The sequence below is a fragment of the Haliotis rufescens genome, unplaced genomic scaffold, assembly GCF_023055435.1.
Source record: "Haliotis rufescens isolate VD_foot unplaced genomic scaffold, xgHalRufe1.0.p SCAF_7, whole genome shotgun sequence".
Lineage (NCBI taxonomy): Eukaryota > Metazoa > Mollusca > Gastropoda > Lepetellida > Haliotidae > Haliotis > Haliotis rufescens.
In genome coordinates this window covers 48447420-48469548 of record NW_025964361.1, presented here as the reverse complement: position 1 = coordinate 48469548, position 22129 = coordinate 48447420, and the positions used below count along the sequence as shown (strand labels likewise).

The 22129-nt window shown below is 40.5% G+C and overlaps 67 non-coding genes across 67 annotated transcripts; all 67 read left to right on the top strand.

Annotated features, from left to right (window-relative positions):
* Positions 1-189: 189 nt before the first annotated feature.
* Positions 190-261, top strand: Trnaw-cca. Its single transcript has one exon. It is a non-coding gene; the product is annotated as a tRNA-Trp (tRNA).
* A 237-nt stretch (positions 262-498) lies between these two features.
* On the top strand, positions 499-570 carry Trnaw-cca. The gene has a single exon. It is a non-coding gene; the product is annotated as a tRNA-Trp (tRNA).
* A 244-nt stretch (positions 571-814) lies between these two features.
* Positions 815-886, top strand: Trnaw-cca. The gene has a single exon. It is a non-coding gene; the product is annotated as a tRNA-Trp (tRNA).
* Positions 887-1123: 237 nt separating this feature from the next.
* Trnaw-cca lies at positions 1124-1195 on the top strand. Its single transcript has one exon. It is a non-coding gene; the product is annotated as a tRNA-Trp (tRNA).
* Positions 1196-1432: 237 nt separating this feature from the next.
* Positions 1433-1504, top strand: Trnaw-cca. Its single transcript has one exon. It is a non-coding gene; the product is annotated as a tRNA-Trp (tRNA).
* Positions 1505-1748: 244 nt separating this feature from the next.
* Positions 1749-1820, top strand: Trnaw-cca. Its single transcript has one exon. It is a non-coding gene; the product is annotated as a tRNA-Trp (tRNA).
* A 243-nt stretch (positions 1821-2063) lies between these two features.
* Positions 2064-2135, top strand: Trnaw-cca. Its single transcript has one exon. It is a non-coding gene; the product is annotated as a tRNA-Trp (tRNA).
* A 237-nt stretch (positions 2136-2372) lies between these two features.
* Trnaw-cca lies at positions 2373-2444 on the top strand. The gene has a single exon. It is a non-coding gene; the product is annotated as a tRNA-Trp (tRNA).
* A 245-nt stretch (positions 2445-2689) lies between these two features.
* On the top strand, positions 2690-2761 carry Trnaw-cca. The gene has a single exon. It is a non-coding gene; the product is annotated as a tRNA-Trp (tRNA).
* Positions 2762-2998: 237 nt separating this feature from the next.
* Positions 2999-3070, top strand: Trnaw-cca. The gene has a single exon. It is a non-coding gene; the product is annotated as a tRNA-Trp (tRNA).
* A 245-nt stretch (positions 3071-3315) lies between these two features.
* Trnaw-cca lies at positions 3316-3387 on the top strand. The gene has a single exon. It is a non-coding gene; the product is annotated as a tRNA-Trp (tRNA).
* A 245-nt stretch (positions 3388-3632) lies between these two features.
* On the top strand, positions 3633-3704 carry Trnaw-cca. The gene has a single exon. It is a non-coding gene; the product is annotated as a tRNA-Trp (tRNA).
* A 245-nt stretch (positions 3705-3949) lies between these two features.
* Positions 3950-4021, top strand: Trnaw-cca. Its single transcript has one exon. It is a non-coding gene; the product is annotated as a tRNA-Trp (tRNA).
* A 554-nt stretch (positions 4022-4575) lies between these two features.
* On the top strand, positions 4576-4647 carry Trnaw-cca. Its single transcript has one exon. It is a non-coding gene; the product is annotated as a tRNA-Trp (tRNA).
* Positions 4648-4892: 245 nt separating this feature from the next.
* On the top strand, positions 4893-4964 carry Trnaw-cca. The gene has a single exon. It is a non-coding gene; the product is annotated as a tRNA-Trp (tRNA).
* A 236-nt stretch (positions 4965-5200) lies between these two features.
* Positions 5201-5272, top strand: Trnaw-cca. Its single transcript has one exon. It is a non-coding gene; the product is annotated as a tRNA-Trp (tRNA).
* A 245-nt stretch (positions 5273-5517) lies between these two features.
* On the top strand, positions 5518-5589 carry Trnaw-cca. Its single transcript has one exon. It is a non-coding gene; the product is annotated as a tRNA-Trp (tRNA).
* Positions 5590-5834: 245 nt separating this feature from the next.
* Positions 5835-5906, top strand: Trnaw-cca. The gene has a single exon. It is a non-coding gene; the product is annotated as a tRNA-Trp (tRNA).
* Positions 5907-6151: 245 nt separating this feature from the next.
* Positions 6152-6223, top strand: Trnaw-cca. The gene has a single exon. It is a non-coding gene; the product is annotated as a tRNA-Trp (tRNA).
* A 237-nt stretch (positions 6224-6460) lies between these two features.
* Positions 6461-6532, top strand: Trnaw-cca. Its single transcript has one exon. It is a non-coding gene; the product is annotated as a tRNA-Trp (tRNA).
* Positions 6533-6788: 256 nt separating this feature from the next.
* Positions 6789-6860, top strand: Trnaw-cca. The gene has a single exon. It is a non-coding gene; the product is annotated as a tRNA-Trp (tRNA).
* A 256-nt stretch (positions 6861-7116) lies between these two features.
* Positions 7117-7188, top strand: Trnaw-cca. The gene has a single exon. It is a non-coding gene; the product is annotated as a tRNA-Trp (tRNA).
* A 245-nt stretch (positions 7189-7433) lies between these two features.
* On the top strand, positions 7434-7505 carry Trnaw-cca. Its single transcript has one exon. It is a non-coding gene; the product is annotated as a tRNA-Trp (tRNA).
* Positions 7506-7761: 256 nt separating this feature from the next.
* Positions 7762-7833, top strand: Trnaw-cca. Its single transcript has one exon. It is a non-coding gene; the product is annotated as a tRNA-Trp (tRNA).
* A 257-nt stretch (positions 7834-8090) lies between these two features.
* Positions 8091-8162, top strand: Trnaw-cca. Its single transcript has one exon. It is a non-coding gene; the product is annotated as a tRNA-Trp (tRNA).
* Positions 8163-8407: 245 nt separating this feature from the next.
* On the top strand, positions 8408-8479 carry Trnaw-cca. Its single transcript has one exon. It is a non-coding gene; the product is annotated as a tRNA-Trp (tRNA).
* A 256-nt stretch (positions 8480-8735) lies between these two features.
* Positions 8736-8807, top strand: Trnaw-cca. Its single transcript has one exon. It is a non-coding gene; the product is annotated as a tRNA-Trp (tRNA).
* A 256-nt stretch (positions 8808-9063) lies between these two features.
* Trnaw-cca lies at positions 9064-9135 on the top strand. The gene has a single exon. It is a non-coding gene; the product is annotated as a tRNA-Trp (tRNA).
* A 245-nt stretch (positions 9136-9380) lies between these two features.
* Positions 9381-9452, top strand: Trnaw-cca. Its single transcript has one exon. It is a non-coding gene; the product is annotated as a tRNA-Trp (tRNA).
* Positions 9453-9708: 256 nt separating this feature from the next.
* On the top strand, positions 9709-9780 carry Trnaw-cca. Its single transcript has one exon. It is a non-coding gene; the product is annotated as a tRNA-Trp (tRNA).
* A 256-nt stretch (positions 9781-10036) lies between these two features.
* Positions 10037-10108, top strand: Trnaw-cca. The gene has a single exon. It is a non-coding gene; the product is annotated as a tRNA-Trp (tRNA).
* A 245-nt stretch (positions 10109-10353) lies between these two features.
* On the top strand, positions 10354-10425 carry Trnaw-cca. Its single transcript has one exon. It is a non-coding gene; the product is annotated as a tRNA-Trp (tRNA).
* Positions 10426-10681: 256 nt separating this feature from the next.
* Positions 10682-10753, top strand: Trnaw-cca. The gene has a single exon. It is a non-coding gene; the product is annotated as a tRNA-Trp (tRNA).
* A 257-nt stretch (positions 10754-11010) lies between these two features.
* Trnaw-cca lies at positions 11011-11082 on the top strand. Its single transcript has one exon. It is a non-coding gene; the product is annotated as a tRNA-Trp (tRNA).
* A 254-nt stretch (positions 11083-11336) lies between these two features.
* On the top strand, positions 11337-11408 carry Trnaw-cca. Its single transcript has one exon. It is a non-coding gene; the product is annotated as a tRNA-Trp (tRNA).
* Positions 11409-11664: 256 nt separating this feature from the next.
* Trnaw-cca lies at positions 11665-11736 on the top strand. Its single transcript has one exon. It is a non-coding gene; the product is annotated as a tRNA-Trp (tRNA).
* A 257-nt stretch (positions 11737-11993) lies between these two features.
* Trnaw-cca lies at positions 11994-12065 on the top strand. Its single transcript has one exon. It is a non-coding gene; the product is annotated as a tRNA-Trp (tRNA).
* Positions 12066-12321: 256 nt separating this feature from the next.
* Trnaw-cca lies at positions 12322-12393 on the top strand. Its single transcript has one exon. It is a non-coding gene; the product is annotated as a tRNA-Trp (tRNA).
* Positions 12394-12650: 257 nt separating this feature from the next.
* Trnaw-cca lies at positions 12651-12722 on the top strand. The gene has a single exon. It is a non-coding gene; the product is annotated as a tRNA-Trp (tRNA).
* A 254-nt stretch (positions 12723-12976) lies between these two features.
* Trnaw-cca lies at positions 12977-13048 on the top strand. The gene has a single exon. It is a non-coding gene; the product is annotated as a tRNA-Trp (tRNA).
* Positions 13049-13304: 256 nt separating this feature from the next.
* On the top strand, positions 13305-13376 carry Trnaw-cca. Its single transcript has one exon. It is a non-coding gene; the product is annotated as a tRNA-Trp (tRNA).
* Positions 13377-13633: 257 nt separating this feature from the next.
* Trnaw-cca lies at positions 13634-13705 on the top strand. Its single transcript has one exon. It is a non-coding gene; the product is annotated as a tRNA-Trp (tRNA).
* Positions 13706-13961: 256 nt separating this feature from the next.
* Trnaw-cca lies at positions 13962-14033 on the top strand. The gene has a single exon. It is a non-coding gene; the product is annotated as a tRNA-Trp (tRNA).
* A 256-nt stretch (positions 14034-14289) lies between these two features.
* On the top strand, positions 14290-14361 carry Trnaw-cca. The gene has a single exon. It is a non-coding gene; the product is annotated as a tRNA-Trp (tRNA).
* Positions 14362-14618: 257 nt separating this feature from the next.
* Positions 14619-14690, top strand: Trnaw-cca. Its single transcript has one exon. It is a non-coding gene; the product is annotated as a tRNA-Trp (tRNA).
* Positions 14691-14944: 254 nt separating this feature from the next.
* On the top strand, positions 14945-15016 carry Trnaw-cca. Its single transcript has one exon. It is a non-coding gene; the product is annotated as a tRNA-Trp (tRNA).
* A 256-nt stretch (positions 15017-15272) lies between these two features.
* On the top strand, positions 15273-15344 carry Trnaw-cca. Its single transcript has one exon. It is a non-coding gene; the product is annotated as a tRNA-Trp (tRNA).
* A 257-nt stretch (positions 15345-15601) lies between these two features.
* Trnaw-cca lies at positions 15602-15673 on the top strand. Its single transcript has one exon. It is a non-coding gene; the product is annotated as a tRNA-Trp (tRNA).
* A 256-nt stretch (positions 15674-15929) lies between these two features.
* Trnaw-cca lies at positions 15930-16001 on the top strand. Its single transcript has one exon. It is a non-coding gene; the product is annotated as a tRNA-Trp (tRNA).
* A 257-nt stretch (positions 16002-16258) lies between these two features.
* On the top strand, positions 16259-16330 carry Trnaw-cca. The gene has a single exon. It is a non-coding gene; the product is annotated as a tRNA-Trp (tRNA).
* A 254-nt stretch (positions 16331-16584) lies between these two features.
* Trnaw-cca lies at positions 16585-16656 on the top strand. Its single transcript has one exon. It is a non-coding gene; the product is annotated as a tRNA-Trp (tRNA).
* A 256-nt stretch (positions 16657-16912) lies between these two features.
* Positions 16913-16984, top strand: Trnaw-cca. The gene has a single exon. It is a non-coding gene; the product is annotated as a tRNA-Trp (tRNA).
* Positions 16985-17241: 257 nt separating this feature from the next.
* Trnaw-cca lies at positions 17242-17313 on the top strand. Its single transcript has one exon. It is a non-coding gene; the product is annotated as a tRNA-Trp (tRNA).
* A 256-nt stretch (positions 17314-17569) lies between these two features.
* Trnaw-cca lies at positions 17570-17641 on the top strand. The gene has a single exon. It is a non-coding gene; the product is annotated as a tRNA-Trp (tRNA).
* Positions 17642-17898: 257 nt separating this feature from the next.
* Trnaw-cca lies at positions 17899-17970 on the top strand. The gene has a single exon. It is a non-coding gene; the product is annotated as a tRNA-Trp (tRNA).
* Positions 17971-18226: 256 nt separating this feature from the next.
* Positions 18227-18298, top strand: Trnaw-cca. The gene has a single exon. It is a non-coding gene; the product is annotated as a tRNA-Trp (tRNA).
* A 258-nt stretch (positions 18299-18556) lies between these two features.
* Positions 18557-18628, top strand: Trnaw-cca. The gene has a single exon. It is a non-coding gene; the product is annotated as a tRNA-Trp (tRNA).
* A 256-nt stretch (positions 18629-18884) lies between these two features.
* On the top strand, positions 18885-18956 carry Trnaw-cca. Its single transcript has one exon. It is a non-coding gene; the product is annotated as a tRNA-Trp (tRNA).
* A 257-nt stretch (positions 18957-19213) lies between these two features.
* Positions 19214-19285, top strand: Trnaw-cca. The gene has a single exon. It is a non-coding gene; the product is annotated as a tRNA-Trp (tRNA).
* Positions 19286-19542: 257 nt separating this feature from the next.
* Trnaw-cca lies at positions 19543-19614 on the top strand. The gene has a single exon. It is a non-coding gene; the product is annotated as a tRNA-Trp (tRNA).
* Positions 19615-19871: 257 nt separating this feature from the next.
* Positions 19872-19943, top strand: Trnaw-cca. The gene has a single exon. It is a non-coding gene; the product is annotated as a tRNA-Trp (tRNA).
* A 254-nt stretch (positions 19944-20197) lies between these two features.
* Positions 20198-20269, top strand: Trnaw-cca. Its single transcript has one exon. It is a non-coding gene; the product is annotated as a tRNA-Trp (tRNA).
* A 253-nt stretch (positions 20270-20522) lies between these two features.
* Positions 20523-20594, top strand: Trnaw-cca. Its single transcript has one exon. It is a non-coding gene; the product is annotated as a tRNA-Trp (tRNA).
* A 257-nt stretch (positions 20595-20851) lies between these two features.
* Positions 20852-20923, top strand: Trnaw-cca. The gene has a single exon. It is a non-coding gene; the product is annotated as a tRNA-Trp (tRNA).
* Positions 20924-21180: 257 nt separating this feature from the next.
* Trnaw-cca lies at positions 21181-21252 on the top strand. The gene has a single exon. It is a non-coding gene; the product is annotated as a tRNA-Trp (tRNA).
* A 257-nt stretch (positions 21253-21509) lies between these two features.
* On the top strand, positions 21510-21581 carry Trnaw-cca. Its single transcript has one exon. It is a non-coding gene; the product is annotated as a tRNA-Trp (tRNA).
* Positions 21582-21835: 254 nt separating this feature from the next.
* Positions 21836-21907, top strand: Trnaw-cca. Its single transcript has one exon. It is a non-coding gene; the product is annotated as a tRNA-Trp (tRNA).
* The last annotated feature ends 222 nt before the right edge of the window (positions 21908-22129 follow it).

The following is a 22129-nucleotide window of genomic DNA, read 5'->3' as shown; positions in this document are numbered from 1 at the left end:
TTAGAGGTCAAATTGTCGATGTTGTTTTTGCTTTAAGAAATGAATTGTCATCTATCTCCCTTACACTGGTATGAATTCAGAGCACAATATCACGTTCTGTGTAAAAAGGGAAGATTTTTAGATGTAACAGGTAACATATAGAGGAATACCGTCTACTCTTAGTACCTTATAGTTTTCTGGCTTTCAGACGGCCCTGTGGCGCAACGGTAGCGCGTCTGACTCCAGATCAGAAGGTTGCGTGTTCAAATCACGTCGGGGTCAATTTAATGTTTTGCAAATTTGAGTGAGAAATGAAACGGGATCGTGAAAAAGTCGGGTTAGGGGTCAAATTGTCAATGTTGTTTTTGCTTTAAGAAATGAATTGTAATCTATCTCCCTTATGAATTCAGAGCACAATATCACGTTCTGTGTAAAAAGGGAAGATTTTTAGATGTAACAGGTAACATATAAAGGAATACCGTCTACTCTTAGTACCTTATAGTTTTCTGGCTTTCAGACGGCCCTGTGGCGCAACGGTAGCGCGTCTGACTCCAGATCAGAAGGTTGCGTGTTCAAATCACGTCGGGGTCAATTTAATGTTTTGCAAATTTGAGTGAGAAATGAAACGGGATCGTGACAAAATCGGGTTGGGGTCAAATTGTCGATGTTGTTTTTGCTTTAAGAAATGAATTGTCATCTATCTCCCTTACACTGTTATGAAATCAGAGCACAATATCACGTTCTGTGTAAAAAGGGAAGATTTTTAGATGTAACAGGTAACATATAGAGGAATACCGTCTACTCTTAGTACCTTATAGTTTTCTGGCTTTCAGACGGCCCTGTGGCGCAACGGTAGCGCGTCTGACTCCAGATCAGAAGGTTGCGTGTTCAAATCACGTCGGGGTCAATTTAATGTTTTGCAAATTTGAGTGAGAAATGAAACAGGATCGTGAAAAAGTCGGGTTAGGGGTCAAATTGTCAATGTTGTTTTTGCTTTAAGAAATGAATTGTAATCTATCTCCCTTATGAATTCAGAGCACAATATCACGTTCTGTGTAAAAAGGGAAGATTTTTAGATGTAACAGGTAACATATAGAGGAATACCGTCTACTCTTAGTACCTTATAGTTTTCTGGCTTTCAGACGGCCCTGTGGCGCAACGGTAGCGCGTCTGACTCCAGATCAGAAGGTTGCGTGTTCAAATCACGTCGGGGTCAATTTAATGTTTTGCAAATTTGAGTGAGAAATGAAACGGGATCGTGAAAAAGTCGGGTTAGGGGTCAAATTGTCAATGTTGTTTTTGCTTTAAGAAATGAATTGTAATCTATCTCCCTTATGAATTCAGAGCACAATATCACGTTCTGTGTAAAAAGGGAAGATTTTTAGATGTAACAGGTAACATATAAAGGAATACCGTCTACTCTTAGTACCTTATAGTTTTCTGGCTTTCAGACGGCCCTGTGGCGCAACGGTAGCGCGTCTGACTCCAGATCAGAAGGTTGCGTGTTCAAATCACGTCGGGGTCAATTTAATGTTTTGCAAATTTGAGTGAGAAATGAAACGGGATCGTGACAAAATCGGGTTGGGGTCAAATTGTCGATGTTGTTTTTGCTTTAAGAAATGAATTGTCATCTATCTCCCTTACACTGTTATGAAATCAGAGCACAATATCACGTTCTGTGTAAAAAGGGAAGATTTTTAGATGTAACAGGTAACATATAAAGGAATACCGTCTACTCTTAGTACCTTATAGTTTTCTAGCTTTCAGACGGCCCTGTGGCGCAACGGTAGCGCGTCTGACTCCAGATCAGAAGGTTGCGTGTTCAAATCACGTCGGGGTCAATTTAATGTTTTGCAAATTTGAGTGAGAAATGAAACGGGATCGTGACAAAATCGGGTTGGGGTCAAATTGTCGATGTTGTTTTTGCTTTAAGAAATGAATTGTCATCTATCTCCCTTACACTGTTATGAAATCAGAGCACAATATCACGTTCTGTGTAAAAAGGGAAGATTTTTAGATGTAACAGGTAACATATAAAGGAATACCGTCTACTCTTAGTACCTTATAGTTTCCGGCTTTCAGACGGCCCTGTGGCGCAACGGTAGCGCGTCTGACTCCAGATCAGAAGGTTGCGTGTTCAAATCACGTCGGGGTCAATTTAATGTTTTGCAAATTTGAGTGAGAAATGAAACAGGATCGTGAAAAAGTCGGGTTAGGGGTCAAATTGTCAATGTTGTTTTTGCTTTAAGAAATGAATTGTAATCTATCTCCCTTATGAATTCAGAGCACAATATCACGTTCTGTGTAAAAAGGGAAGATTTTTAGATGTAACAGGTAACATATAAAGGAATACCGTCTACTCTTAGTACCTTATAGTTTTCTGGCTTTCAGACGGCCCTGTGGCGCAACGGTAGCGCGTCTGACTCCAGATCAGAAGGTTGCGTGTTCAAATCACGTCGGGGTCAATTTAATGTTTTGCAAATTTGAGTGAGAAATGAAACGGGATCGTGACAAAATCGGGTTAGGGGTCAAATTGTCGATGTTGTTTTTGCTTTAAGAAATGAATTGTCATCTATCTCCCTTACACTGGTATGAATTCAGAGCACAATATCACGTTCTGTGTAAAAAGGGAAGATTTTTAGATGTAACAGGTAACATATAGAGGAATACCGTCTACTCTTAGTACCTTATAGTTTTCTGGCTTTCAGACGGCACTGTGGCGCAACGGTAGCGCGTCTGACTCCAGATCAGAAGGTTGCGTGTTCAAATCACGTCGGGGTCAATTTAATGTTTTGCAAATTTGAGTGAGAAATGAAACAGGATCGTGAAAAAGTCGGGTTAGGGGTCAAATTGTCAATGTTGTTTTTGCTTTAAGAAATGAATTGTAATCTATCTCCCTTATGAATTCAGAGCACAATATCACGTTCTGTGTAAAAAGGGAAGATTTTTAGATGTAACAGGTAACATATAGAGGAATACCGTCTACTCTTAGTACCTTATAGTTTTCTGGCTTTCAGACGGCCCTGTGGCGCAACGGTAGCGCGTCTGACTCCAGATCAGAAGGTTGCGTGTTCAAATCACGTCGGGGTCAATTTAATGTTTTGCAAATTTGAGTGAGAAATGAAACGGGATCGTGACAAAATCGGGTTAGGGGTCAAATTGTCGATGTTGTTTTTGCTTTAAGAAATGAATTGTCATCTATCTCCCTTACACTGGTATGAAATCAGAGCACAATATCACGTTCTGTGTAAAAAGGGAAGATTTTTAGATGTAACAGGTAACATATAGAGGAATACCGTCTACTCTTAGTACCTTATAGTTTTCTGGCTTTCAGACGGCCCTGTGGCGCAACGGTAGCGCGTCTGACTCCAGATCAGAAGGTTGCGTGTTCAAATCACGTCGGGGTCAATTGAATGTTTTGCAAATTTGAGTGAGAAATGAAACGGGATCCTGACAAAATCGGGTTAGGGGTCAAATTGTCGATGTTGTTGTTGCTTTAAGAAATGAATTGTCATCTATCTCCCTTACACTGGTATGAAATCAGAGCACAATATCACGTTCTGTGTAAAAAGGGAAGATTTTTAGATGTAACAGGTAACATATTAAGGAATACCGTCTACTCTTAGTACCTTATAGTTTTCTGGCTTTCAGACGGCACTGTGGCGCAACGGTAGCGCGTCTGACTCCATATCAGAAGGTTGCGTGTTCAAATCACGTCGGGGTCAATTTAATGTTTTGCAAATTTGAGTGAGAAATGAAACGGGATCGTGACAAAATCGGGTTAGGGGTCAAATTGTCGATGTTGTTTTTGCTTTAAGAAATGAATTGTCATCTATCTCCCTTACACTGGTATGAAATCAGAGCACAATATCACGTTCTGTGTAAAAAGGGAAGATTTTTAGATGTAACAGGTAACATATAGAGGAATACCGTCTACTCTTAGTACCTTATAGTTTTCTGGCTTTCAGACGGCCCTGTGACGCAACGGTAGCGCGTCTGACTCCAGATCAGAAGGTTGCGTGTTCAAATCACGTCGGGGTCAATTTAATGTTTTGCAAATTTGAGTGAGAAATGAAACGGGATCCTGACAAAATCGGGTTAGGGGTCAAATTGTCGATGTTGTTGTTGCTTTAAGAAATGAATTGTCATCTATCTCCCTTACACTGGTATGAAATCAGAGCACAATATCACGTTCTGTGTAAAAAGGGAAGATTTTTAGATGTAACAGGTAACATATAGAGGAATACCGTCTACTCTTAGTACCTTATAGTTTTCTGGCTTTCAGACGGCACTGTGGCGCAACGGTAGCGCGTCTGACTCCAGATCAGAAGGTTGCCTGTTCAAATCACGTCGGGGTCAATTTAATGTTTTGCAAATTTGAGTGAGAAATGAAACGGGATCGTGAAAAAGTCGGGTTAGGGGTCAAATTGTCAGTGTTGTTTTTGCTTTAAGAAATGAATTGTAATCTATCTCCCTTATGAATTCAGAGCACAATATCACGTTCTGTGTAAAAAGGGAAGATTTTTAGATGTAACAGGTAACATATAGAGGAATACCGTCTACTCTTAGTACCTTATAGTTTTCTGGCTTTCAGACGGCCCTGTGGCGCAACGGTAGCGCGTCTGACTCCAGATCAGAAGGTTGCGTGTTCAAATCACGTCGGGGTCAATTTAATGTTTTGCAAATTTGAGTGAGAAATGAAACGGGATCGTGACAAAATCGGGTTAGGGGTCAAATTGTCGATGTTGTTTTTGCTTTAAGAAATGAATTGTCATCTATCTGCCTTACACTGGTATGAAATCAGAGCACAATATCACGTTCTGTGTAAAAAGGGAAGATTTTTAGATGTAACAGGTAACATATAGAGGAATACCGTCTACTCTTAGTACCTTATAGTTTTCTGGCTTTCAGACGGCCCTGTGGCGCAACGGTAGCGCGTCTGACTCCAGATCAGAAGGTTGCGTGTTCAAATCACGTCGGGGTCAATTTAATGTTTTGCAAATTTGAGTGAGAAATGAAACGGGATCGTGAAAAAGTCGGGTTAGGGGTCAAATTGTCAATGTTGTTTTTGCTTTAAGAAATGAATTGTAATCTATCTCCCTTATGAATTCAGAGCACAATATCACGTTCTGTGTAAAAAGGGAAGATTTTTAGATGTAACAGGTAACATATAGAGGAATACCGTCTACTCTTAGTACCTTATAGTTTTCTAGCTTCAGACGGCCCTGTGGCGCAACGGTAGCGCGTCTGACTCCAGATCAGAAGGTTGCGTGTTCAAATCACGTCGGGGTCAATTTAATGTTTTGCAAATTTGAGTGAGAAATGAAACGGGATCGTGACAAAATCGGGTTAGGGGTCAAATTGTCGATGTTGTTGTTGCTTTAAGAAATGAATTGTCATCTATCTCCCTTACACTGGTATGAAATCAGAGCACAATATCACGTTCTGTGTAAAAAGGGAAGATTTTTAGATGTAACAGGTAACATATAAAGGAATACCGTCTACTCTTAGTACCTTATAGTTTTCTGGCTTTCAGACGGCCCTGTGGCGCAACGGTAGCGCGTCTGACTCCAGATCAGAAGGTTGCGTGTTCAAATCACGTCGGGGTCAATTTAATGTTTTGCAAATTTGAGTGAGAAATGAAACGGGATCGTGACAAAATCGGGTTAGGGGTCAAATTGTCGATGTTGTTGTTGCTTTAAGAAATGAATTGTCATCTATCTCCCTTACACTGGTATGAAATCAGAGCACAATATCACGTTCTGTGTAAAAAGGGAAGATTTTTAGATGTAACAGGTAACATATTAAGGAATACCGTCTACTCTTAGTACCTTATAGTTTTCTGGCTTTCAGACGGCCCTGTGGCGCAACGGTAGCGCGTCTGACTCCAGATCAGAAGGTTGCGTGTTCAAATCACGTCGGGGTCAATTTAATGTTTTGCAAATTTAAGTGAGAAATGAAACGGGATCGTGAAAAAGTCGGGTTAGAGGTCAAATTGTCGATGTTGTTTTTGCTTTAAGAAATGAATTGTCATCTATCTCCCTTACACTGGTATGAATTCAGAGCACAATATCACGTTCTGTGTAAAAAGGGAAGATTTTTAGATGTAACAGGTAACATATAGAGGAATACCGTCTACTCTTAGTACCTTATAGTTTTCTGGCTTTCAGACGGCCCTGTGGCGCAACGGTAGCGCGTCTGACTCCAGATCAGAAGGTTGCGTGTTCAAATCACGTCGGGGTCAATTTAATGTTTTGCAAATTTGAGTGAGAAATGAAACGGGATCGTGAAAAAGTCGGGTTAGGGGTCAAATTGTCAATGTTGTTTTTGCTTTAAGAAATGAATTGTAATCTATCTCCCTTATGAATTCAGAGCACAATATCACGTTCTGTGTAAAAAGGGAAGATTTTTAGATGTAACAGGTAACATATAGAGGAATACCGTCTACTCTTAGTACCTTATAGTTTTCTGGCTTTCAGACGGCCCTGTGGCGCAACGGTAGCGCGTCTGACTCCAGATCAGAAGGTTGCGTGTTCAAATCACGTCGGGGTCAATTTAATGTTTTGCAAATTTGAGTGAGAAATGAAACGGGATCGTGACAAAATCGGGTTAGGGGTCAAATTGTCGATGTTGTTGTTGCTTTTAGAAATGAGAAGCAAATGAATTGTCATCTATCACCCTTACACTTGTATGAATTCAGAGCACAATATCACGTTCTGTGTAAAAAGGGAAGATTTTTAGATGTAACAGGTAACATATTAAGGAATACCGTCTACTCTTAGTACCTTATAGTTTTGTGGCTTTCAGACGGCCCTGTGGCGCAACGGTAGCGCGTCTGACTCCAGATCAGAAGGTTGCGTGTTCAAATCACGTCGGGGTCAATTTAATGTTTTGCAAATTTGAGTGAGAAATGAAACGGGATCGTGACAAAATCGGGTTAGGGGTCAAATTGTCGGTGTTGTTGTTGCTTTAAGAAATGAGAAACAAATATATTGTCATCTATCACCCTTACACTGGTATGAATTCAGAGCACAATATCACGTTCTGTGTAAAAAGGGAAGATTTTTAGATGTAACAGGTAACATATTAAGGAATACCGTCTACTCTTAGTACCTTATAGTTTTCTGGCTTTCAGACGGCCCTGTGGCGCAACGGTAGCGCGTCTGACTCCAGATCAGAAGGTTGCGTGTTCAAATCACGTCGGGGTCAATTTAATGTTTTGCAAATTTGAGTGAGAAATGAAACGGGATCGTGAAAACGTCGGGTTAGGGGTCAAATTGTCGATGTTGTTTTTGCTTTAAGAAATGAATTGTAATCTATCTCCCTTACACTGGTATGAATTCAGAGCACAATATCACGTTCTGTGTAAAAAGGGAAGATTTTTAGATGTAACAGGTAACATATTAAGGAATACCGTCTACACTTAGTACCTTATAGTTTTCTGGCTTTCAGACGGCCCTGTGGCGCAACGGTAGCGCGTCTGACTCCAGATCAGAAGGTTGCGTGTTCAAATCACGTCGGGGTCAATTTAATGTTTTGCAAATTTAAGTGAGAAATGAAACGGGATCGTGACAAAATCGGGTGAGGGGTCAAATTGTCGATGTTGTTGTTGCTTTAAGAAATGAGAAACAAATGAATTGTCATCTATCACCCTTACACTGGTATGAATTCAGAGCACAATATCACGTTCTGTGTAAAAAGGGAAGATTTTTAGATGTAACAGGTAACATATTAAGGAATACCGTCTACTCTTAGTACCTTATAGTTTTGTGGCTTTCAGACGGCCCTGTGGCGCAACGGTAGCGCGTCTGACTCCAGATCAGAAGGTTGCGTGTTCAAATCACGTCGGGGTCAATTTAATGTTTTGCAAATTTGAGTGAGAAATGAAACGGGATCGTGACAAAATCGGGTGAGGGGTCAAATTGTCGGTGTTGTTGCTGTCTTTAAGAATTCAGAAACAAATGAATTGTAATCTATCTCCCTTACACTGGTATGAATTCAGAGCACAATATCACGTTCTGTGTAAAAAGGGAAGATTTTTAGATGTAACAGGTAACATATTAAGGAATACCGTCTACTCTTAGTACCTTATAGTTTTCTGGCTTTCAGACGGCCCTGTGGCGCAACGGTAGCGCGTCTGACTCCAGATCAGAAGGTTGCGTGTTCAAATCACGTCGGGGTCAATTTAATGTTTTGCAAATTTGAGTGAGAAATGAAACGGGATCGTGACAAAATCGGGTTAGGGGTCAAATTGTCGATGTTGTTTTTGCTTTAAGAAATGAATTGTCATCTATCTCCCTTACACTGGTATGAAATCAGAGCACAATATCACGTTCTGTGTAAAAAGGGAAGATTTTTAGATGTAACAGGTAACATATAGAGGAATACCGTCTACTCTTAGTACCTTATAGTTTTCTGGCTTTCAGACGGCCCTGTGGCGCAACGGTAGCGCGTCTGACTCCAGATCAGAAGGTTGCGTGTTCAAATCACGTCGGGGTCAATTTAATGTTTTGCAAATTTGAGTGAGAAATGAAACGGGATCGTGACAAAATCGGGTTAGGGGTCAAATTGTCGATGTTGTTGTTGCTTTTAGAAATGAGAAGCAAATGAATTGTCATCTATCACCCTTACACTTGTATGAATTCAGAGCACAATATCACGTTCTGTGTAAAAAGGGAAGATTTTTAGATGTAACAGGTAACATATTAAGGAATACCGTCTACTCTTAGTACCTTATAGTTTTGTGGCTTTCAGACGGCCCTGTGGCGCAACGTAAGCGCGTCTGACTCCAGATCAGAAGGTTGCGTGTTCAAATCACGTCGGGGTCAATTTAATGTTTTGCAAATTTGAGTGAGAAATGAAACGGGATCGTGACAAAATCGGGTTAGGGGTCAAATTGTCGGTGTTGTTGTTGCTTTAAGAAATGAGAAACAAATATATTGTCATCTATCACCCTTACACTGGTATGAATTCAGAGCACAATATCACGTTCTGTGTAAAAAGGGAAGATTTTTAGATGTAACAGGTAACATATTAAGGAATACCGTCTACTCTTAGTACCTTATAGTTTTCTGGCTTTCAGACGGCCCTGTGGCGCAACGGTAGCGCGTCTGACTCCAGATCAGAAGGTTGCGTGTTCAAATCACGTCGGGGTCAATTTAATGTTTTGCAAATTTAAGTGAGAAATGAAACGGGATCGTGAAAACGTCGGGTTAGGGGTCAAATTGTCGATGTTGTTTTTGCTTTAAGAAATGAATTGTAATCTATCTCCCTTACACTGGTATGAATTCAGAGCACAATAACACGTTCTGTGTAAAAAGGGAAGATTTTTAGATGTAACAGGTAACATATTTAGGAATACCGTCTACTCTTAGTACCTTATAGTTTTCTGGCTTTCAGACGGCCCTGTGGCGCAACGGTAGCGCGTCTGACTCCAGATCAGATGGTTGCGTGTTCAAATCACGTCGGGGTCAATTTAATGTTTTGCAAATTTGAGTGAGAAATGAAACGGAATCGTGAAAAAGTCGGGTTAGGGGTCAAATTGTCGATGTTGTTGTTGCTTTTAGAAATGAGAAGCAAATGAATTGTCATCTATCACCCTTACACTTGTATGAATTCAGAGCACAATATCACGTTCTGTGTAAAAAGGGAAGATTTTTAGATGTAACAGGTAACATATTAAGGAATACCGTCTACTCTTAGTACCTTATAGTTTTGTGGCTTTCAGACGGCCCTGTGGCGCAACGTAAGCGCGTCTGACTCCAGATCAGAAGGTTGCGTGTTCAAATCACGTCGGGGTCAATTTAATGTTTTGCAAATTTGAGTGAGAAATGAAACGGGATCGTGACAAAATCGGGTTAGGGGTCAAATTGTCGGTGTTGTTGTTGCTTTAAGAAATGAGAAACAAATATATTGTCATCTATCACCCTTACACTGGTATGAATTCAGAGCACAATATCACGTTCTGTGTAAAAAGGGAAGATTTTTAGATGTAACAGGTAACATATTAAGGAATACCGTCTACTCTTAGTACCTTATAGTTTTCTGGCTTTCAGACGGCCCTGTGGCGCAACGGTAGCGCGTCTGACTCCAGATCAGAAGGTTGCGTGTTCAAATCACGTCGGGGTCAATTTAATGTTTTGCAAATTTAAGTGAGAAATGAAACAGGATCGTGAAAACGTCGGGTTAGGGGTCAAATTGTCGATGTTGTTTTTGCTTTAAGAAATGAATTGTAATCTATCTCCCTTACACTGGTATGAATTCAGAGCACAATAACACGTTCTGTGTAAAAAGGGAAGATTTTTAGATGTAACAGGTAACATATTAAGGAATACCGTCTACTCTTAGTACCTTATAGTTTTCTGGCTTTCAGACGGCCCTGTGGCGCAACGGTAGCGCGTCTGACTCCAGATCAGATGGTTGCGTGTTCAAATCACGTCGGGGTCAATTTAATGTTTTGCAAATTTGAGTGAGAAATGAAACGGAATCGTGAAAAAGTCGGGTTAGGGGTCAAATTGTCGATGTTGTTGTTGCTTTAAGAAATGAAAAATAAATGAATTGTAATCTATCTCCCTTACACTGGTATGAATTCAGAGCACAATATCACGTTCTGTGTAAAAAGGGAAGGTTTTTAGATGTAACAGGTAACATATTAAGGAATACCGTCTACTCTTAGTACCTTATAGTTTTCTGGCTCTCCGACGGCCCTGTGGCGCAACGGTAGCGCGTCTGACTCCAGATCAGAAGGTTGCGTGTTCAAATCACGTCGGGGTCAGTTTAATGTTTTGCAAATTTGAGTGAGAAATGAAACGGGATCGTGACAAAATCGGGTGAGGGGTCAAATTGTCGGTGTTGTTGCTGTCTTTAAGAAATCAGAAACAAATGAATTGTAATCTATCTCCCTTACACTGGTATGAATTCAGAGCACAATATCACGTTCTGTGTAAAAAGGGAAGATTTTTAGATGTAACAGGTAACATATTAAGGAATACCGTCTACTCTTAGTACCTTATAGTTTTCTGGCTTTCAGACGGCCCTGTGGCGCAACGGTAGCGCGTCTGACTCCAGATCAGAAGGTTGCGTGTTCAAATCACGTCGGGGTCAATTTAATGTTTTGCAAATTTGAGTGAGAAATGAAACGGGATCCTGACAAAATCGGGTTAGGGGTCAAATTGTCAATGTTGTTGTTGCTTTAAGAAATGAGAAATAAATGAATTGTAATCTATCTCCCTTACACTGGTATGAATTCAGAGCACAATATCACGTTCTGTGTAAAAAGGGAAGATTTTTAGATGTAACAGGTAACATATTAAAGAATACCGACTACTCTTAGTACCTTTTTTTTCTGGCTTTCAGACAGCCCTGTGGCGCAACGGTAGCGCGTCTGACTCCAGATCAGAAGGTTGCGTGTTCAAATCACGTCGGGGTCAGTTTAATGTTTTGCCAATTTGAGTGAGAAATGAAACGGGATCGTGACAAAATCGGGTGAGGGGTCAAATTGTCGATGTTGTTGTTGCTTTAAGAAATGAGAAACAAATGAATTGTCATCTATCACCCTTACACTGGTATGAATTCAGAGCACAATATCACGTTCTGTGTAAAAAGGGAAGATTTTTAGATGTAACAGGTAACATATTAAGGAATACCGTCTACTCTTAGTACCTTATAGTTTTCTGGCTTTCAGACGGCCCTGTGGCGCAACGGTAGCGCGTCTGACTCCAGATCAGAAGGTTGCGTGTTCAAATCACGTCGGGGTCAATTTAATGTTTTGCAAATTTGAGTGAGAAATGAAACGGGATCGTGACAAAATCGGGTGAGGGGTCAAATTGTCGGTGTTGTTGCTGTCTTTAAGAAATCAGAAACAAATGAATTGTAATCTATCTCCCTTACACTGGTATGAATTCAGAGCACAATATCACGTTCTGTGTAAAAAGGGAATATTTTTAGATGTAACAGGTAACATATTAAGGAATACCGTCTACTCTTAGTACCTTATAGTTTTCTGGCTCTCAGACGGCCCTGTGGCGCAACGGTAGCGCGTCTGACTCCAGATCAGAAGGTTGCGTGTTCAAAACACGTCGGGGTCAATTTAATGTTTTGCAAATTTGAGTGAGAAATGAAACGGGATCGTGACAAAATCGGGTTAGGGGTCAAATTGTCAATGTTGTTGTTGCTTTAAGAAATGAGAAACAAATGAATTGTCATCTATCACCCTTACACTGGTATGAATTCAGAGCACAATATCACGTTCTGTGTAAAAAGGGAAGATTTTTAGATGTAACAGGTAACATATTAAGGAATACCGTCTACTCTTAGTACCTTATAGTTTTCTGGCTTTCAGACGGCCCTGTGGCGCAACGGTAGCGCGTCTGACTCCAGATCAGAAGGTTGCGTGTTCAAATCACGTCGGGGTCAGTTTAATGTTTTGCAAATTTGAGTGAGAAATGAAACGGGATCGTGACAAAATCGGGTGAGGGGTCAAATTGTCGGTGTTGTTGCTGTCTTTAAGAAATCAGAAACAAATGAATTGTAATCTATCTCCCTTACACTGGTATGAATTCAGAGCACAATATCACGTTCTGTGTAAAAAGGGAAGATTTTTAGATGTAACAGGTAACATATTAAGGAATACCGTCTACTCTTAGTACCTTATAGTTTTCTGGCTTTCAGACGGCCCTGTGGCGCAACGGTAGCGCGTCTGACTCCAGATCAGAAGGTTGCGTGTTCAAATCACGTCGGGGTCAATTTAATGTTTTGCAAATTTGAGTGAGAAATGAAACGGGATCCTGACAAAATCGGGTTAGGGGTCAAATTGTCAATGTTGTTGTTGCTTTAAGAAATGAGAAATAAATGAATTGTAATCTATCTCCCTTACACTGGTATGAATTCAGAGCACAATATCACGTTCTGTGTAAAAAGGGAAGATTTTTAGATGTAACAGGTAACATATTAAAGAATACCGACTACTCTTAGTACCTTTTTTTTCTGGCTTTCAGACAGCCCTGTGGCGCAACGGTAGCGCGTCTGACTCCAGATCAGAAGGTTGCGTGTTCAAATCACGTCGGGGTCAGTTTAATGTTTTGCCAATTTGAGTGAGAAATGAAACGGGATCGTGACAAAATCGGGTGAGGGGTCAAATTGTCGATGTTGTTGTTGCTTTAAGAAATGAGAAACAAATGAATTGTCATCTATCACCCTTACACTGGTATGAATTCAGAGCACAATATCACGTTCTGTGTAAAAAGGGAAGATTTTTAGATGTAACAGGTAACATATTAAGGAATACCGTCTACTCTTAGTACCTTATAGTTTTCTGGCTTTCAGACGGCCCTGTGGCGCAACGGTAGCGCGTCTGACTCCAGATCAGAAGGTTGCGTGTTCAAATCACGTCGGGGTCAATTTAATGTTTTGCAAATTTGAGTGAGAAATGAAACGGGATCGTGACAAAATCGGGTGAGGGGTCAAATTGTCGGTGTTGTTGCTGTCTTTAAGAAATCAGAAACAAATGAATTGTAATCTATCTCCCTTACACTGGTATGAATTCAGAGCACAATATCACGTTCTGTGTAAAAAGGGAATATTTTTAGATGTAACAGGTAACATATTAAGGAATACCGTCTACTCTTAGTACCTTATAGTTTTCTGGCTCTCAGACGGCCCTGTGGCGCAACGGTAGCGCGTCTGACTCCAGATCAGAAGGTTGCGTGTTCAAATCACGTCGGGGTCAATTTAATGTTTTGCAAATTTGAGTGAGAAATGAAACGGAATCGTGAAAAAGTCGGGTTAGGGGTCAAATTGTCGATGTTGTTGTTGCTTTAAGAAATGAAAAATAAATGAATTGTAATCTATCTCCTTTACACTGGTATGAATTCAGAGCACAATATCACGTTCTGTGTAAAAAGGGAAGATTTTTAGATGTAACAGGTAACATATTAAGGAATACCGTCTACTCTTAGTACCTTATAGTTTTCTGGCTTTCAGACGGCCCTGTGGCGCAACGGTAGCGCGTCTGACTCCAGATCAGAAGGTTGCGTGTTCAAAACACGTCGGGGTCAATTTAATGTTTTGCCAATTTGAGTGAGAAATGAAACGGAATCGTGAAAAAGTCGGGTTAGGGGTCAAATTGTCGATGTTGTTGTTGCTTTAAGAAATGAAAAATAAATGAATTGTAATCTATCTCCCTTACACTGGTATGAATTCAGAGCACAATATCACGTTCTGTGTAAAAAGGGAAGGTTTTTAGATGTAACAGGTAACATATTAAGGAATACCGTCTACTCTTAGTACCTTATAGTTTTCTGGCTCTCCGACGGCCCTGTGGCGCAACGGTAGCGCGTCTGACTCCAGATCAGAAGGTTGCGTGTTCAAATCACGTCGGGGTCAGTTTAATGTTTTGCAAATTTGAGTGAGAAATGAAACGGGATCGTGACAAAATCGGGTGAGGGGTCAAATTGTCGGTGTTGTTGCTGTCTTTAAGAAATCAGAAACAAATGAATTGTAATCTATCTCCCTTACACTGGTATGAATTCAGAGCACAATATCACGTTCTGTGTAAAAAGGGAAGATTTTTAGATGTAACAGGTAACATATTAAGGAATACCGTCTACTCTTAGTACCTTATAGTTTTCTGGCTTTCAGACGGCCCTGTGGCGCAACGGTAGCGCGTCTGACTCCAGATCAGAAGGTTGCGTGTTCAAATCACGTCGGGGTCAATTTAATGTTTTGCAAATTTGAGTGAGAAATGAAACGGGATCCTGACAAAATCGGGTTAGGGGTCAAATTGTCAATGTTGTTGTTGCTTTAAGAAATGAGAAATAAATGAATTGTAATCTATCTCCCTTACACTGGTATGAATTCAGAGCACAATATCACGTTCTGTGTAAAAAGGGAAGATTTTTAGATGTAACAGGTAACATATTAAAGAATACCGACTACTCTTAGTACCTTTTTTTTCTGGCTTTCAGACAGCCCTGTGGCGCAACGGTAGCGCGTCTGACTCCAGATCAGAAGGTTGCGTGTTCAAATCACGTCGGGGTCAGTTTAATGTTTTGCCAATTTGAGTGAGAAATGAAACGGGATCGTGACAAAATCGGGTGAGGGGTCAAATTGTCGATGTTGTTGTTGCTTTAAGAAATGAGAAACAAATGAATTGTCATCTATCACCCTTACACTGGTATGAATTCAGAGCACAATATCACGTTCTGTGTAAAAAGGGAAGATTTTTAGATGTAACAGGTAACATATTAAGGAATACCGTCTACTCTTAGTACCTTATAGTTTTCTGGCTTTCAGACGGCCCTGTGGCGCAACGGTAGCGCGTCTGACTCCAGATCAGAAGGTTGCGTGTTCAAATCACGTCGGGGTCAATTTAATGTTTTGCAAATTTGAGTGAGAAATGAAACGGGATCGTGACAAAATCGGGTGAGGGGTCAAATTGTCGGTGTTGTTGCTGTCTTTAAGAAATCAGAAACAAATGAATTGTAATCTATCTCCCTTACACTGGTATGAATTCAGAGCACAATATCACGTTCTGTGTAAAAAGGGAATATTTTTAGATGTAACAGGTAACATATTAAGGAATACCGTCTACTCTTAGTACCTTATAGTTTTCTGGCTCTCAGACGGCCCTGTGGCGCAACGGTAGCGCGTCTGACTCCAGATCAGAAGGTTGCGTGTTCAAAACACGTCGGGGTCAATTTAATGTTTTGCAAATTTGAGTGAGAAATGAAACGGGATCGTGACAAAATCGGGTTAGGGGTCAAATTGTCAATGTTGTTGTTGCTTTAAGAAATGAGAAACAAATGAATTGTCATCTATCACCCTTACACTGGTATGAATTCAGAGCACAATATCACGTTCTGTGTAAAAAGGGAAGATTTTTAGATGTAACAGGTAACATATTAAGGAATACCGTCTACTCTTAGTACCTTATAGTTTTCTGGCTTTCAGACGGCCCTGTGGCGCAACGGTAGCGCGTCTGACTCCAGATCAGAAGGTTGCGTGTTCAAATCACGTCGGGGTCAGTTTAATGTTTTGCAAATTTGAGTGAGAAATGAAACGGGATCGTGACAAAATCGGGTGAGGGGTCAAATTGTCGGTGTTGTTGCTGTCTTTAAGAAATCAGAAACAAATGAATTGTAATCTATCTCCCTTACACTGGTATGAATTCAGAGCACAATATCACGTTCTGTGTAAAAAGGGAAGATTTTTAGATGTAACAGGTAACATATTAAGGAATACCGTCTACTCTTAGTACCTTATAGTTTTCTGGCTTTCAGACGGCCCTGTGGCGCAACGGTAGCGCGTCTGACTCCAGATCAGAAGGTTGCGTGTTCAAATCACGTCGGGGTCAATTTAATGTTTTGCAAATTTGAGTGAGAAATGAAACGGGATCCTGACAAAATCGGGTTAGGGGTCAAATTGTCAATGTTGTTGTTGCTTTAAGAAATGAGAAATAAATGAATTGTAATCTATCTCCCTTACACTGGTATGAATTCAGAGCACAATATCACGTTCTGTGTAAAAAGGGAAGATTTTTAGATGTAACAGGTAACATATTAAAGAATACCGACTACTCTTAGTACCTTTTTTTTCTGGCTTTCAGACAGCCCTGTGGCGCAACGGTAGCGCGTCTGACTCCAGATCAGAAGGTTGCGTGTTCAAAACACGTCGGGGTCAGTTTAATGTTTTGCCAATTTGAGTGAGAAATGAAACGGGATCGTGACAAAATCGGGTGAGGGGTCAAATTGTCGATGTTGTTGTTGCTTTAAGAAATGAGAAACAAATGAATTGTCATCTATCACCCTTACACTGGTATGAATTCAGAGCACAATATCACGTTCTGTGTAAAAAGGGAAGATTTTTAGATGTAACAGGTAACATATTAAGGAATACCGTCTACTCTTAGTACCTTATAGTTTTCTGGCTTTCAGACGGCCCTGTGGCGCAACGGTAGCGCGTCTGACTCCAGATCAGAAGGTTGCGTGTTCAAATCACGTCGGGGTCAATTTAATGTTTTGCAAATTTGAGTGAGAAATGAAACGGGATCGTGACAAAATCGGGTGAGGGGTCAAATTGTCGGTGTTGTTGCTGTCTTTAAGAAATCAGAAACAAATGAATTGTAATCTATCTCCCTTACACTGGTATGAATTCAGAGCACAATATCACGTTCTGTGTAAAAAGGGAAGATTTTTAGATGTAACAGGTAACATATTAAGGAATACCGTCTACTCTTAGTACCTTATAGTTTTCTGGCTCTCAGACGGCCCTGTGGCGCAACGGTAGCGCGTCTGACTCCAGATCAGAAGGTTGCGTGTTCAAATCACGTCGGGGTCAATTTAATGTTTTGCAAATTTGAGTGAGAAATGAAACGGAATCGTGAAAAAGTCGGGTTAGGGGTCAAATTGTCGATGTTGTTGTTGCTTTAAGAAATGAAAAATAAATGAATTGTAATCTATCTCCTTTACACTGGTATGAATTCAGAGCACAATATCACGTTCTGTGTAAAAAGGGAAGATTTTTAGATGTAACAGGTAACATATTAAGGAATACCGTCTACTCTTAGTACCTTATAGTTTTCTGGCTTTCAGACGGCCCTGTGGCGCAACGGTAGCGCGTCTGACTCCAGATCAGAAGGTTGCGTGTTCAAATCACGTCGGGGTCAGTTTAATGTTTTGCAAATTTGAGTGAGAAATGAAACGGGATCGTGACAAAATCGGGTGAGGGGTCAAATTGTCGGTGTTGTTGCTGTCTTTAAGAAATCAGAAACAAATGAATTGTAATCTATCTCCCTTACACTGGTATGAATTCAGAGCACAATATCACGTTCTGTGTAAAAAGGGAAGATTTTTAGATGTAACAGGTAACATATTAAGGAATACCGTCTACTCTTAGTACCTTATAGTTTTCTGGCTTTCAGACGGCCCTGTGGCGCAACGGTAGCGCGTCTGACTCCAGATCAGAAGGTTGCGTGTTCAAATCACGTCGGGGTCAGTTTAATGTTTTGCCAATTTGAGTGAGAAATGAAACGGGATCGTGACAAAATCGGGTGAGGGGTCAAATTGTCGATGTTGTTGTTGCTTTAAGAAATGAGAAACAAATGAATTGTCATCTATCACCCTTACACTGGTATGAATTCAGAGCACAATATCACGTTCTGTGTAAAAAGGGAAGATTTTTAGATGTAACAGGTAACATATTAAGGAATACCGTCTACTCTTAGTACCTTATAGTTTTCTGGCTTTCAGACGGCCCTGTGGCGCAACGGTAGCGCGTCTGACTCCAGATCAGAAGGTTGCGTGTTCAAATCACGTCGGGGTCAGTTTAATGTTTTGCCAATTTGAGTGAGAAATGAAACGGGATCGTGACAAAATCGGGTTAGGGGGTCAAATTGTCGATGTTGTTGCTGTCTTTATGAAATCAGAAACAAATGAATTGTAATCTATCACCCTTACACTGGTATGAATTCAGAGCACAATATCACGTTCTGTGTAAAAAGGGAAGATTTTTAGATGTAACAGGTAACATATTAAGGAATACCGTCTACTCTTAGTACCTTATAGTTTTCTGGCTTTCAGACGGCCCTGTGGCGCAACGGTAGCGCGTCTGACTCCAGATCAGAAGGTTGCGTGTTCAAATCACGTCGGGGTCAATTTAATGTTTTGCAAATTTGAGTGAGAAATGAAACGGAATCGTGAAAAAGTCGGGTTAGGGGTCAAATTGTCGATGTTGTTGTTGCTTTAAGAAATGAAAAATAAATGAATTGTAATCTATCTCCCTTACACTGGTATGAATTCAGAGCACAATATCACGTTCTGTGTAAAAAGGGAAGATTTTTAGATGTAACAGGTAACATATTAAGGAATACCGTCTACTCTTAGTACCTTATAGTTTTCTGGCTCTCAGACGGCCCTGTGGCGCAACGGTAGCGCGTCTGACTCCAGATCAGAAGGTTGCGTGTTCAAATCACGTCGGGGTCAATTTAATGTTTTGCAAATTTGAGTGAGAAATGAAACGGGATCGTGACAAAATCGGGTGAGGGGTCAAATTGTCGGTGTTGTTGCTGTCTTTAAGAAATCAGAAACAAATGAATTGTAATCTATCACCCTTACACTGGTATGAATTCAGAGCACAATATCACGTTCTGTGTAAAAAGGGAAGATTTTTAGATGTAACAGGTAACATATTAAGGAATACCGTCTACTCTTAGTACCTTATAGTTTTCTGGCTTTCAGCCGGCCCTGTGGCGCAACGGTAGCGCGTCTGACTCCAGATCAGAAGGTTGCGTGTTCAAATCACGTCGGGGTCAATTTAATGTTTTGCAAATTTGAGTGAGAAATGAAACGGGATCGTGAAAAAGTCGGGTGAGGGGTCAAATTGTCGGTGTTGTTGCTGTCTTTAAGAAATGAGAAACAAATGAATTGTAATCTATCTCCCTTACACTGGTATGAATTCAGAGCACAATATCACGTTCTGTGTAAAAAGGGAAGATTTTTAGATGTAACAGGTAACATATTAAGGAATACCGTCTACTCTTAGTACCTTATAGTTTTCTGGCTTTCAGCCGGCCCTGTGGCGCAACGGTAGCGCGTCTGACTCCAGATCAGAAGGTTGCGTGTTCAAATCACGTCGGGGTCAATTTAATGTTTTGCAAATTTGAGTGAGAAATGAAACGGGATCGTGAAAAAGTCGGGTGAGGGGTCAAATTGTCGGTGTTGTTGCTGTCTTTAAGAAATGAGAAACAAATGAATTGTCATCTATCTCCCTTACACTGGTATGAATTCAGAGCACAATATCACGTTCTGTGTAAAAAGGGAAGATTTTTAGATGTAACAGGTAACATATTAAGGAATACCGTCTACTCTTAGTACCTTATAGTTTTCTGGCTTTCAATCGGCCCTGTGGCGCAACGGTAGCGCGTCTGACTCCAGATCAGAAGGTTGCGTGTTCAAATCACGTCGGGGTCAATTTAATGTTTTGCAAATTTGAGTGAGAAATGAAACGGGATCTTGACAAAGCGGGTTAGGGGTCAAATTGTCGGTGTTGTTGTTGCTTTAAGAAATGAGAAACAAATGAATTGTCATCTATCACCCTTACACTGGTATGAATTCAGAGCACAATATCACGTTCTGTGTAAAAAGGGAAGATTTATAGCTGAACAGGTAACATATTAAGGAATACCGTCTACTCTTAGTACCTTATAGTTTTCTGGGTTTCAGACGGGCCTGTGGCGCAACGGTAGCGCGTCTGACTCCAGATCAGAAGGTTTCGTGTTCAAATCACGTCGGGGTCAATTTAATGTTTTGCAAATTTGAGTGAGAAATGAAACGGAATCGTGAAAAAGTCGGGTTAGGGGTCAAATTGTCGGTGTTGTTGTTTTAAGAAATGAGAAACAAATGAATTGTAATCTATCTCCCTTACACTGGTATGAATTCAGAGCACAATATCACGTTCTGTGTAAAAAGGGAAGATTTTTAGATGTAACAGGTAACATATTAAGGAATACCGTCTACTCTTAGTACCTTATAGTTTTCTGGCTTTCAGACGGCCCTGTGGCGCAACGGTAGCTCATCTGACTCCAGATCAGAAGGTTGCGTGTTCAAATCACGTCGGGGTCAATTTAATGTTTTGCAAATTTGAGTGAGAAATGAAACGGGATCCTGACAAAATCGGGTTAGGGGTCAAATTGTCGATGTTGTTGTTGTCTTTAAGAAATGAGAAATAAATGAATTGTAATCTATCTCCCTTACACTGGTATGAATTCAGAGCACAATATCACGTTCTGTGTAAAAAGGGAAGATTTTTAGATGTAACAGGTAACATATTAAGGAATACCGTCTACTCTTAGTACCTTATAGTTTTCTGGCTTTCAGCCGGCCCTGTGGCGCAACGGTAGCGCGTCTGACTCCAGATCAGAAGGTTGCGTGTTCAAATCACGTCGGGGTCAATTTAATGTTTTGCAAATTTGAGTGAGAAATGAAACGGGATCGTGAAAAAGTCGGGTGAGGGGTCAAATTGTCGGTGTTGTTGCTGTCTTTAAGAAATGAGAAACAAATGAATTGTAATCTATCTCCCTTACACTGGTATGAATTCAGAGCACAATATCACGTTCTGTGTAAAAAGGGAAGATTTTTAGATGTAACAGGTAACATATTAAGGAATACCGTCTACTCTTAGTACCTTATAGTTTTCTGGCTTTCAGCCGGCCCTGTGGCGCAACGGTAGCGCGTCTGACTCCAGATCAGAAGGTTGCGTGTTCAAATCACGTCGGGGTCAATTTAATGTTTTGCAAATTTGAGTGAGAAATGAAACGGGATCGTGAAAAAGTCGGGTGAGGGGTCAAATTGTCGGTGTTGTTGCTGTCTTTAAGAAATGAGAAACAAATGAATTGTCATCTATCTCCCTTACACTGGTATGAATTCAGAGCACAATATCACGTTCTGTGTAAAAAGGGAAGATTTTTAGATGTAACAGGTAACATATTAAGGAATACCGTCTACTCTTAGTACCTTATAGTTTTCTGGCTTTCAATCGGCCCTGTGGCGCAACGGTAGCGCGTCTGACTCCAGATCAGAAGGTTGCGTGTTCAAATCACGTCGGGGTCAATTTAATGTTTTGCAAATTTGAGTGAGAAATGAAACGGGATCTTGACAAAGCGGGTTAGGGGTCAAATTGTCGGTGTTGTTGTTGCTTTAAGAAATGAGAAACAAATGAATTGTCATCTATCACCCTTACACTGGTATGAATTCAGAGCACAATATCACGTTCTGTGTAAAAAGGGAAGATTTATAGCTGAACAGGTAACATATTAAGGAATACCGTCTACTCTTAGTACCTTATAGTTTTCTGGGTTTCAGACGGGCCTGTGGCGCAACGGTAGCGCGTCTGACTCCAGATCAGAAGGTTTCGTGTTCAAATCACGTCGGGGTCAATTTAATGTTTTGCAAATTTGAGTGAGAAATGAAACGGAATCGTGAAAAAGTCGGGTTAGGGGTCAAATTGTCGGTGTTGTTGTTTTAAGAAATGAGAAACAAATGAATTGTAATCTATCTCCCTTACATTGGTATGAATTCAGAGCACAATATCACGTTCTGTGTAAAAAGGGAAGATTTTTAGATGTAACAGGTAACATATTAAGGAATACCGTCTACTC